This window comes from Lipotes vexillifer, unplaced genomic scaffold, assembly GCF_000442215.2.
Source record: "Lipotes vexillifer unplaced genomic scaffold, Lipotes_vexillifer_v1.1 scaffold426, whole genome shotgun sequence".
Classification (NCBI taxonomy): Eukaryota; Metazoa; Chordata; class Mammalia; order Artiodactyla; family Lipotidae; genus Lipotes; species Lipotes vexillifer.
In genome coordinates, this window is record NW_006779491.1 from 9,294 (window position 1) to 22,847 (window position 13,554).

Here is a 13,554-nt window from a genome sequence, read left to right on the forward strand (position 1 = left end):
TAACTGACTTTTACATATTTAGACATAACCGATCACAACTCTGAACATGATCATTTCTAGTTTTTCCACTGATTCCTGCATTTTGAAAAAACAGTCATTATCATGTGAATTTTGTTGTCTCCTTACTAAAGGCTCTGGAACCAGTCCCCCGACTCTCCCCATGTTCTTATCCTGCCTGATCCCACTTCCCTGCTGCACCTGACCCTAACCTGTCTGCGCTGCTGTAAAACACTGTCTGTTCACAGGGTTGTGATGATAATAAAATGTATTAATATCTGTAAAGCGCCAAGGGCTCTGCATATTTTATTTTATTTTGGGGTTGTCACTAGACACATCACATGCTTCCCTCTCTTTCCTAAGGCCTGGACCACCATGAAAGTGAGAAAAGGTGACCTCAGATATGGATTTGATCACTTCAACTGCTTTATCATATTAAAATTAATATCATTAATATCTAATACATATTAAACACTATGTGTCAGGAACATCCTAGGTGCGTTCCATAAGAACCACAAATAATATTAACAGCTAACCATTAAGGAAATAATTAACTGTTAAGGCTATTTTAATTTTAGCACACCGGAAAACATAAGGGGTATAAGTTCTAGTAGCATTAAAAAAAAGAAAAGGTTACCAATTCTAATAGTAGCTTTTCCTTTTTGACCACTTCCCAGTGGTTGAAATTATAGTTCCCAAAATTATAGTTCTCTTTTTCTGTCTAGCAGCTTTAGATGGTTCCTTCACCGATGGAGAAGTTATCCACTGGTACTGAGAGAGAAATAATAAATATGCCATTTAAGTCACAGGTAATTTATGAGGGCTTGATCTTCATTGGAAATTAAGATACTTTAAGTTAATAAAGGTTTTCAATCTGCATTTCTGGGAACCTAAATTAAAGCATTACACAACATTTTCAAAAACAGAAAAGCCATTTCATGTGACTAAAAACTTAGTTTTAAGATGGCAGAAAGTACCTTGATAATATTCTTTTAAGAAAGAAAGAAAAACAAGCCATTAAAGAGAAATTCTTCCAAAAGAACTAAAACATGTTATATACCTCTGACTTGGCACTCCTTCCATCTGGAGGACTTTTTTGATAACTGCTTTCATCATAGAATGATCTAGAGTAAAATAAATTGAAGTTAGAGTAATTATTTCCCAATGAGTGGCTATTTCCATTTTAAACCAAAAGCCAACTAATTACTGCTTTTCCCATAAAATTAAATATGAAATCTACATTATGTAATTATACACTTATTTCCCCCTTTGTGTATTCTAATTTCTTCCTCAGAAACCTAAGATGCCATCTTGCAGACTGCCCCAGTGGCTACTATTTTGGCAGCAGCAAAGGTCAACTTTAAACACTTTGCATCTAAAGAGGCTTTGGATACCTTTGGATAGAAAGTATAGTCTGAGCACTGTCCAGACACTTAGATACCTAAAGGGCATCCAAGATAACAAACCAAAGTCCTGATATTCCCTCAAAAGCTGCTCCTCCCATCAGCCCCCTTCTTCTAAGTGATACCACCCAGTTGCACACAAAATCATCAATGACTTGTCTCCTTGTTACTATTTCCTTCATACCCCACATCTAATCTATCTCCAAGTCTTGTTAGCTACACCCTCAAAACACAACCTGAATTAAACTGCTTTTCACTTGCTCCAAAGTTCCAACCTAAGCTAGTCCATAAACATCTCTTTATTTGGACCACTGTGAGAGTCTCCTAACTGGTCTCCCTGTTTCTCTTCTTTATCCCCCCAAGTCTATTCTCTATACCAGGTCACTTTATTGAGATACTATTTGGATCATGCCTTGTCCCACTTCAAAACCCTCTACTCGTTTAGAAGAATCCATATCTTTACTCTGGCCTTCAAGACTTTACAAGAGCAGACCCCTGGCTAGCTCCTTGACCTCATGTCATACCACACTCTTCTTCACTCAGTACTCTGGCCATGTTGGCCTCCTTGCTTTTCCTTAAATACTCCACCCACCTACACGCCTACATACTCATGGCCTCCTTGTCCTGGAATGTGCTTACTCCAGTTCTTCCATGGCTTGCTCCTCTCTTCATTCAGGTCTCCATCCAAATGCCACTTCTCCAGTGAAGCTGTCCCCTAACAAACCTGTCCAATGGAGTCCTACCTGCTCCCCCTCACTCTCCTTACATTAAGATATTTTTGCACTTCCTACTATCTAAAGTTATATTACTTATCTCTTTACTCATTTCTATCTGAACTCCTTCACTAGAATGTAAGCTCCACGAGGGCAAGACTTTTGTCTGTCTGGTTCACTGCTTTATCCCTAGTGCCTAAACCCGTATCTGGCACACACAAGGTATTAAAAAAATTACTTGTGAAACTGACAAATGAGTAAAGTACTCCTTGCAAGAATTCAGAGGTTGCACAACAAGGAAATACTGCTCTTGGTGGAAGCAGGCTTAGTATCTAGGTTCACCTCTATTCAGAGTAGAGATAAGAACAATTTACAAGTATAACTCACTTTATTTAGTACATTATCTGCTAAAAACATAGGGGAAGTGCAACATTAGAAAAGTACAGTTGATGCTTGAACAACATGGGTTTGAACCTCGCAGGTCCACTGACACATGGATATTTTTCAATAAATATGTACTTGGATCCTACACGATCCAAGGTTGGTTGAATCCACAGATGTGGAACCACTGACAATAAACTTAGACCCAGATTTTCAACTGCATAGGGGTCTGCACCCCTAACCCCCAAATTGTTCAAGGGACAACTGTATACGATGAGGAAAGTTAAACACATTAAGTTTTAAAAATTGTCAATATGTAAACAAATTCTTTTTGTTTTCCTATGTGTTTATCAATTAAAAAAAGTGACTGCATACCAACAAGTGGATTTTTTCTTATATCCAGAATGAGCAGAGCTCTACTGGTTTCAAGGGTCTTTAGTAAAGCCTTTGCTCCTTCATTGGTGAGGCCACACTGCTGCAGATCAAGTGCTGTTGATAAAAGACAAAAAGTCACTTGCTAACTCTATACAGATTTAACATAGAGACAACTCTCATTTTCTCACGTGTGGAAGAGTCCTGCACAAGACAAGTCATGGCAGGTTTGTAATTTTGGGTATGAAAAAAAACAGAAACATATATGCACACACATAATGCATAATCCAATTTAAAAACCTCTTCTTGGATGTGCAATGATAACCCTGACTTTAGTACCAAAAATCATCCAACATATTTTACAATTACAGAACTGAAGAATTACTGTATATAACCTATGAGCAAAAAACATCACAAAATGAATCTCAGTTCATAATTAGCAAGGGCGGCAGTGTAAACCTTACAAGCAAAAACTGGTGGAGCTCAGAAATGCACTGCATTCTTTTGATCATGATCTTGAGTTCCAAATCACACTTGAAACTAGTTAAAAGGGGAAACAAAAATAGAAGAAATGTAATAACTGTTAGTTTTAAAACAAAAAAGACAAGTCTAAGAGGATACAAATAATAATAAATTCGAAGAATGTGTGAATAGAGCATACTAAAAACCTATCATTAAAGTATGATGGTCAAGAACTCTCTCCGTAAAAGGTCAGACAAAAATCAGAACAAATGATCATGAATTCTAGTAGTTCTGGGCTGAACAACGTACTCATTTAAACAAAAGGGATCATCACAAAAGCACAGGTATTAAAAAATATTACATGAAAGGAAACTACCATGAGTCTTTTAAGTGTTGTTTGGACCATCACATTAAAATAACTGGAGTCTTTCAACACCCCACGACACACAGAAATAGAAAGTCAGACATATGGATCTGACAGGATATGATACAACCCTTACAGACTCTCACTACAGAAGAATGGACACAGGGTATAATTAACCAACTAGCCAAATTAATACAAACAGCCAGTAAACCTCACCAGTAAATCAAAGGAATACAAAATAAAACAACATGTGGTTATTCTCCTATCAGATTAAGCCAAGACTCTGTAATAAAAGCCTTTAAAAAGTCTATACCCGGGCTTCCCTGGTGGCGCAGTGGCTGAGAGTCTGCCTGCCGATGCAGGGGACGCGGGTTCGTGCCCCGGTCCAGGAAGATCCCACATGCCGTGGAGCGGCTGGGCCTGTGGGCCATGGCCGCTGAGCCTGTGCTCTGCAACGGGAGAGGCCACAGCGGTGAGAGGCCCACGTACCAAAAATAAAGTCTATACCCTTTTGATCCAACAACTCTCTTTCTAAGAATTTAACCAAAAGAAAGAGAGATATAGGTAAGGATATATATCAGAGTACTATTTGTAACTGAAAAACTGGACATAGCTTATATACAAGAATGGATAAGCTATGTGCACTGTGGCATATTCATATAATGGAACACTGAACAGTCACAAAAAATGATGCAGTAGATGCAAATTTACTGACTTGCTAAGATGTTCATACTAAATTAAATGAAAAAAGTTACAAAATTTGGAGTAATCCCACTTGCATAAAAAAGGGAGAGGTACTCATTTTTGTAGTTTTAGTTTTTAAAAGTGCTACAAGCCAGTGTTTGTGAGAGGCAGGCTTCACATCCACTGTTGGGGTGGACTACAAATTGGCATAGCATTTCTGGGTGGTAATTTGGCAATGTGTATGAAAAGTCTTAAAAATATGTCACACTTAGTCATTCCACTTCTAGTACCTTATTCTACAGAAGTAATCCCGATGGACACAGAGATGTATATACAATGTATTCACATTGTTTCTGACAGGGAAAAATAAACTGTCTAAATCTAATTGCAAAGAACTGATTAAACTATGGGACATCAATAGGATGGAATACTACATGATACATCATTAAGTGAAAAAAGCAGGAATATGAAATAGCAAGTATACTACAATTCTATTTTTGTAATCCCTAAGTGTACAAATATATTTATAGGAAAAAAAAGACTGAAAGTGTATATACCAAAATGAACAGTGATTATGTCTGGGTATTAAGATTATAGGTAATTGTTCTCTTGTTACCCTGTATTTTCTGTAAAGAATATATGCAACTCTTAGAGAAAGTTTAAAAGCAACATAAAAGCTATCAGAAAAATGAGACTTAAAAAAAATTCCTATCACAACAGTATCATGCCAAAAGTTAAGCATATATCATATTAAAAATTCAATATTTTCAATTTTAGAATTTACCTCTAAGCCATAAATCCTCACTAAGAGATTCTGCCAAAGCACTTGCACCCAGGTCACCAATGTGTGTGTTGCAGTTCAGAGTGATGCGTCTCAAACCAGCCACACAGTCAAGATCAGGTCTCCTGGAATCAAGACTCTCAGCCCAGGTTTCTTCATGCCTTCTGATAGTCTGATACTTCAAAGATTTAATGGGATGAAATTAAGATGCTTGAGTAAGCAAACAGTGTGTGCCTACTGAGTATGGCTTATTATGTCAGAGATTTACACACACACATATGAAGCATATATGCCAGGAGCATCAACCTGAGAAATTAAACAGTCACTTCTGGTTTACGAGTCCAGTGACCCAGATTCTAGTCGGTCAGTGATTAGATTCTAGCCACTGGATGTCCTATTTCTGAACACTTATGTAAAGTTGGACAACTCAGTTACAGTCTATGAATTATTTTCCTTATCTTCTAAGTCAGGGAATTGGTTCTAAATTCTATCTTTGCTGAGGCTCTGTATTTCATCATTCTGTCCTCCAATGGCCTCCAAACACCTGACTGCGCAAACCATAAGAAAACTTTTTAATATGCATCTTATTTATTAACAAATCATATACATGAAATTCCATACATATAATTTGTGTACATTATAAACTACACAGATTTTAAAAAAATAATACAAAGGTAAAAACGTTCTAATATTTTCTTTTCCTAACTCCTAAGGCATTATTTTATTTTACTTATTTAAAAAATATATTTATTTATTTATTTGTTTGTTTGTTTGTCTGTGCCGGGTCTTTAGTTGTTGCATGCTGGACCTTTTCGTTGTGGCATGTGGGCTCTTAGTTATGGCATGCATGTGGCATCTAGTTCCTTGAGCAGGGATCGAACCCAAGCCCCCTGCATTGGGAGTGCATAGTCTTAACCGCTGGACCACCAGGGAAGTCCCAAGCATTATTTTAAAAACTATATTTACAAAATGGATTTCACATGCTACCTAGGGTATGCACACAAGCTTTAGAGGCCTGAACTATGCAGAGCCAGTTTGATGTGCCTCGGGAAAATAATGGTTTGACATCTAAGCACAAGTACTGTCTTAAAGACATTCAATTCTTTATAGTCATAAAATAAATTTTGGTAACAGGGAACACTGACTGTAAATGAAAAAAGTCTTATTACATTCTTGAAAAAATAAAAGACTCAAAGTGCCTTTGACACTCTAAAAGGAAATTCATTAGTGTCATTTCTCTATTAACAATAACTTATAAAAGCTCCAAGCAGAAACAACAGCAATCGCTTACACAGTGCTTAGTATGCGCCAAGCACTATTTATACAAATGAGTTCATTTAAACCTCATAATGAGGCATAGAGGTTAAGTGATTTGCCCATGGTCACTAGCTATGAAATGGGAGAAAGGGAATTTGAACCTAGGCCATTTGGCTTCGGCACCCAAGTTCTTGACTGTTTTCTACCTCAGGGGTCAATGGACTTGCCCTGTATAGGTTCAAAGAATTTTTCAATTTTTAAAATCTAAATTTAAACATTTCCAGATTTGTGGGCTATACAGTTTCTGTTGCAACTACTCTACCCCACTGGTGTAGGGTGAAAGTAGCCATAACTATCATGTAAACAATGGGTGCGACTATGTTCCAAAAAAACTTTCTTTACAAAACCAGGTGACGGGCTAGATCTGGCCCACCAGCCATAGTTTACCTATCCCTGATCTGCACCAGCAAACTATTAAAAAGGATTCATGTCAAATTATTAAATAACGTTAGGCTGAAATACAGTAATTATAACCACTGTAAAGTTGTTAAGGCATTATTTTAAAAACTATATTTACAAGTTGCTGATGTACTGATTTTTATCAGTTTGAAAACTACAGCAGCTAATAAACACTTGATTCATTTAAGTCTTGAAGACTATAACGGCATAGTTTCTTCACAGTATCACAATAAATGTTTTCAGTAACTAAAAATACATAAAAGTATTATTATGTATTATATACTAAATTTAAGTGGACTATTATGTGTTATGTACTATATATATTATATATACATATATTATATATATAAAATACATATATATAATATATATATATAATATAATACATATATATATGTATTATATATATATTATGTATTATATACTAAAATTAAGTGGACTATCTTTACTAAATGGTAGAATCCAAAACTGAAAACTGGTCATATTCTTCCAGCAAAATGAAAGCTGCACTCACATGTATCAAAAGACAAAAATTAACTGCCAGGCTTCCCTGGTGGCGCAGTGGTTGAGAGTGTGCCTGCCGATGCAGCAGACACGGGTTCGTGCCCCAGTCTGGGAAGATCCCACATGCCGCGGAGCGGCTGGGCCTGTGAGCCATGGCCACTGAGCCTGCGCATCCGGAGCCTGTGCTCCACAACGGGAGAGGCCACAACAACAGTGAGAGGCCCTCATACCGCAAAAAAAAAAAAAAAAAATTAACTGCCATCTGTATCAATATGTTAATGTGCTTCAATCACATATGTTTTCATGGAAGTTTAAACATAAAATCACCTTTACGATCTAGGCCATGTGATCTGCTCCCTGCCATGTCAGATTACACCCCGTGAAGTTTACTTAACTTGTCTTAAGTGTGATAGAATTCTTTATACCTTGACAAATAACTAAAAAGAAAAAAAAAAACACACAATAAGATGAAGAGCCTATACATTTGTCAATCTTGACTTATTAGTTTTTCTTCAGTCAATTGGAGGTTTATAGCTACATTCTTAAAACCATTCATTACAATCTTCCCAAACAGGTAATTGACAAACAGATGCATTCTAAAACTTGTCAGTAACAAAGTGTTATTCCAGTTTATAGCAACAGTTTAATTCTATTTAGATACTAAAACTGAATACACTGAATACTGCAAACTTTATTCCCAACCACTTAGCAAAGTACTAACACACCTTTCCAGATATAGGAAAAAAAAAGAAAAAAATAAAAAGCATAAGATTCTTCCTATTTTCATTTCCAAAGATACATCCCAATCTTGATTATCAATCAGCAATTTAAACGTCAACTATAAACCCAGTATTTTATTAGGTGCTATGCAGTATACTAGAGCAATATAAGAGAGAGGACCTCAAACCCTCTGTTCCCTCAAATTGAAAGGCAGGCTTCCTTACCCCTCCAGACCGCTACTGGACACAGGGAACACACACTAATGTTTCAGGACCCCAACCAACAGTCACCTGCTTTGTGATTACTTCCATGACACACCCCTACTGAGTTTGCTGCTGCTACGAGACGTTACATGTATTTCCTATTTTAACACATACCACAGTGCATCGTAATTATGATTGCAGATAGATGTTCTAACAATTTAAAGAGAATGATGACTTTTTTGCTCTTTACATCTTGCTATTTCCCTTCCCATAATATTTCTTGAAGAGAAACCATAAAAATATAGACAAACACAAAAAAACAGAAAATATACAAAATGTGTGGTTTGTGGCTTAACACAAACTTAAGTAAAATTAGTTGTGACAGTATCCAGCATGACAAACTTTCATGGTACAAATGAGAATGGTCCAAGGTTTGAGCAGGTATAGGAGACAATCCAGGCATGAACAACACCAAGAAAAGGTAGACAGGAAGTAACATGGTGTGTAGGAAATCATGAAACCAGCCTGATGGGAAGAGACTTAAACAAGATTGAACCTCACTTTCTAAACCTCCAACTCCAATTGGACAATTCACAGGACACAGGTGCACCAAAGTGGCCAATCTATTCAATCCCTTTAATGTGGAGGAAGAGTTTAAAATTTTACTGGTTTAGTTTTCCCCAAAAGCAACTATCAAATGTTGGCAGGACACAATGAAGGCTTACCTTTGTTAACATAGTTAAGTCTCTCTCTCTCAGAACTAGCCCACTTAGCTCCAGGTTCCTTAGCGCACCCGACGCACTTACACAGCATTTAAGAGCTTTACACAACTGGAAGGTCACATCTTTATTTCTTATGGCAGGAACACGACTTCTGTAAAATTATTTCTGTCAGAACCTAAAGCAAAATTATTGTAAAATGAGTGATTTAAACCATACATTTAATCATCATTAAAAAGCGTCTAAAAAAAAAAAAGCACCTGCTCTGCTAAGGATTAGAAATGACTCCTGCCCTTAAAGCCTTCATTAAGGAGGGACATGTATAAACTAAAAATTTCAATCACATGAGATAAAAAACCATAACCTTTATGCACAGAGGTTCCTATGGAGGCAAAAAGTTATATCTAAGTAACAGCTTCATGATAACTCTGAAGTACAATCTAGAAAGATGAGACTATGCAGAATTGGAGGAGGAGGTGCCTTAACTGCAGAGAGAGCACCTGTGCAGACACTCAAGCCTAACAACTGCTGCGCACTGTAAATACTGCAGGTGGGGATGACTAAAGGCCAGGGATCCAAGTGTGAGAAGAGACATAAATGAAAATAGAGATGTTGGCCGAAGCAAGCCTGGGAGAGAGCATGGCTTGTATCCCACAGGTGATGAGGCCTGGGGCTACCACTGTCTGAGTAAGGGTGCCTCTGCTGATTAGAAAAAGGCGCCCCGCTGCTGAAGGACCAATTAGATAAAGGGAGTGATCACAGAAAGCTCCGCTTCCTCAGGGCCAAAGAGCCCCATGAGGCTTGGCCAAGCACAGTTCAGACTCACGCCTCTGTGCAGAGCACACGCTGGGCGGCTAGTACGCACTAACTCTGTGTGGGCAAGGCATTAGCAGCATTATTTTAGGCGTATCTTTTTATGTTAGCAGATCACTCAACCCGAGTAGGCAGATGAACTTTGAGGAACTGAGCCCAGGAGCTGTGAAACCACCCAGGAGCTTCTGCCATAGTTTCTGCCAGGCAAAACGTAATATGGATGAAGAAGCAAATTTAGGAGCAGGTCAAAATCACAAGCTAGACCCACCGGATGCAAGACATAAAGAAGGTTCAGTGAAGGAACTCTGAAGAGAATGGGCTCTGCAATAAATTTTTCTTATATTCAGTGTAAAACATTAGGCAAAATTAAGTACAGTGGCCTTTAAGGTCCCTTCCAGCTCTAATTTCTTTTGATTTCTAACTTATTACTCTGGTTAAGTAAAGTCCCTTCAGAGGTACAGAACAGTTCTTACACCTGAATGGGATGCAAAGAACAATCTGACTTCTCTTCACCAGGGGATGAGTTGAACTGTCCTTGCAGAAGAGATAACAGATGGTGTGAACCCCATATCCTAGAAAAGGGCCAGGCACACGATAAGTATTCAGCTTTTTGAAAACAAATGAACAATCGTTTCCTCTCCTAGATCTTCACACCCTTCCTCTGCTGGCTACTTTCTCTCACCTTATAAACATCCTCAAATATACCCACTTAAAAAACTCTCAGACCTATGATTCTTTGGACCTCTTGTGGATAACCTAAGTCTCTACCATGCCTTCAAACACCTGTCCCCCCCAAAAGCCCAGATCTGTACCTTGGGCCCAGACCTGTCTACCAGGCCCCTCTAAAGCACTGAAGATTAAGTAAGATCCTCTCGCCACCCCCATTCCCTTTCTACTGTGCTCTGTATCTCACAAAAAGATGCAGCTGTAAACTGTCACCCACGCTTGCTGCCCTCCCTTTTCTAACTGGTCACCAGGCCTCACCCATTCTCTCTCAGATCTGCAAAATCCAGTCCCACCTTTTATAACTTAAGTGTGACCCTTAGATTACAATTCACCCTGCACCCAATCAACTGCCTTGCACATGGAGGTCCGAGTGAGCCTCTAAACCAGAATTCCATTTCACTGTTCTTTGGTGTTTCCCACAGCCTTCAGGATAAACATCCAAAGTTCTGACATGACAAACAAGGCCCCTTTCTGTTTGTCCCCACTAGGTTTCCAGTATCAGCTCTCATTTCTTTCCCAAAACCTGAGTTCCAGTTCTGTACCTCAGTTTTGCCATATTTTCTTACAATTTCTCAAACTTTGACACACACTGCTCCCTCCTGCCACCCCAGGAGCTTCTACATATCCTTAGAAAGGATGGCACCTCCTCCAAGAAGCCTACCCTGAACTTTCCCTTCCAAGATTCTGTGCTCTGCAAAGGGGAAAGGTGGGAGGAGGAGGGATAAATTAGGAGTTTGGGATTAACATATACACACGACTATATATAAAATAGATAATCAACAAGGACCTACTGCATAACACAGGGAACTCTACTGAGTATCCTGTAACAACCTGTATGGGAAAAGAATCTGAAAAAGAATGGATATATGTATAAGTGGATCACTTTGCTGTACACCTGAAACTAACACAATATTGTAAATCAACTATACTCCAAGACAAAATAAAAATTAAATTAAAAAAAAAGATTCTGTGTTCTGTAGCACTAGAACTCACTTCTTCCAGAGCACTGACTACTGTGCTTGTGTTTACCTGCCGCCCAGTAGAAGGGAAGATTACCTAAGGCAGAAGCATCGTCTCCAGCAGCCCTTGGTTCTGACAACTCATTCAAGTGCCAGGATACTTTACACACATAACCTGCTTAATTAATTCTAAGAACCCACAGAAAGAGTGGTTTTTAATGTCATTTTACAAGTGTGGGGATTGTAGTGCAAAAGTAACCTGTCCAGGCCACAGAGAGCGTAAGCCCTGGAATTTAAACCCTAAGCTGCCTCCACACCGGTGCTCTTTCCACTATATGATACGACTATTGAAAAAAAGATTTTTTTTCCTGAGCCCTGTTTTAACGGAAAGGAAATGAAGCTGGGATATATAAATTTCCTCATCGATTTGGTCTGTACCAAAGTCATTCAACAGACCAGGTAACATCTGTGGAACAATTAACGATGCTCCAAACTGTGCTAAGTGTTCTACATTGTAGAGTCTACAAGCATTAACAGTGAGTCCATGCAACCGCCACAGAGAGCGGGTCCTGTTAAGCCCATGATACAGATGAGAACACTGAGACCTAGAAGCTTTAGGGCACTCGGCCGGGGTCACGGAGCTGGTAGGAGTCCTAGGCCGCACGCCCCGTCTAGTGCACGCAAACCCGGGCACTGGGCGCCGGTTCTAGTGCCCACCCTCCACCTTGCACCATCTAAAACCCTGCTTCGCAGCGCCCACACGAGAGACCACGGAAGCGGTAACTACAAACCTGTCTCGCCAAGCCGTGGCTGGAAGAAGCTCTGGAAACAGATCAGGGGTAGACGGTGCTCAGGAGCGGCGCCCAGTCCACCCCGCGGAGGCTGTCGGCGTTGAAGTCCAGCAGGCTCTCCCGCAGGGAGGCGCGCACGGCGGGCAGAGGCACCAAATCCTGCAACGCGCACAGGTCCTCACAGTGCCAGAAGAAGTCGGCCGCGCTGGCGCGGGGTAGCTTCACCGAGTGATCATGGCCCGAACGCGGCCTCGGGGATGCTAGCTGCGGATACGATGCCCACATCCTCCTGGGGGCCACGGTTCGCCTCCCGGCCCCTTGGGCTCCCACTGCCCGAAGGCTGCGTCCCAGCAGCATGCGCAGGAACGGCGTCGCAGCCAGAAGACGCAGGGCCACAGGCCCCAGCTAGGCCAGCCCCTTGAGGCCTCTAGCCCGCAACGACTGCAGCTGATGCCGACCTCAACTGCCTCCACGCAGCCGGCCTGAAATTGAAGCCTGCGTGCGGCCCTGTGGGGGCGGGACTCGAGGACGTCAGCGAACTTGCCGTGCGTCACCACACAGCCCCACCTCCCAAGGGGACGCGGCCTGAGGAGCAGGGGCGGGAGCTCCGAGAATAGGGTGGTTGGGAAAGGTAGGAGGTGTGGAGAATTGGGGGTTTCCAAAAAGCGTTTGCTGACTCATCCAAACAAAAGTGAGACATGGTTGTATCGGCGCATTTTAAAAGTAGTTAAACTCCCGATAAGTGTCTGTGCTCGCCCCGCCCAGGAGAGAGCGTGCACTCTGTGAGGGACACAGGAAAAGCTGAGTGAACGTCTGCCTGTGGTCTGTTACCTGGTGCACGGCTGTGTGAATTTCTGCGGAGAGCTCTTAATTTCTGTAGTTTCTGCTGACTTGACACGGTGGTTGGCAAATGGTGATGTGTTCTATGCATTCAGGACAGGATCGTGCTTACTAATAATCACTTTGTTTTGTACTGACAACTCCACAGAGAATTTACTACTGAATATCCACTTTACAGAAGAGAAACTGAGGCATAGGAAGTGAAGTGACTGAGTAAGAGGAAGGACTCAGACAACTGGTGTTAGTAAATTAACCCTGCAAGGAGGCCGTTAGCCTGTGGTGGCTCTAGTGATGCAGCCACCTCCGTAAACCAACCAAAATCTAAGCCTGTCAACGCCTCAGGGTGAGGAACACCGCTGAGGACAACCAGTCACAAACCACCAACTAGGCTTTAAAGCTATAGCAA

At 40.5% G+C, this 13,554-nt stretch overlaps 1 pseudogene; it reads right to left on the reverse strand.

The window, feature by feature from the left end:
* Positions 1 to 560: 560 nt before the first annotated feature.
* On the reverse strand, positions 561 to 12,665 carry LOC103086723 (centrosomal protein of 78 kDa-like; annotated as a pseudogene).
* Between the last annotated feature and the right edge of the window lie 889 nt (positions 12,666 to 13,554).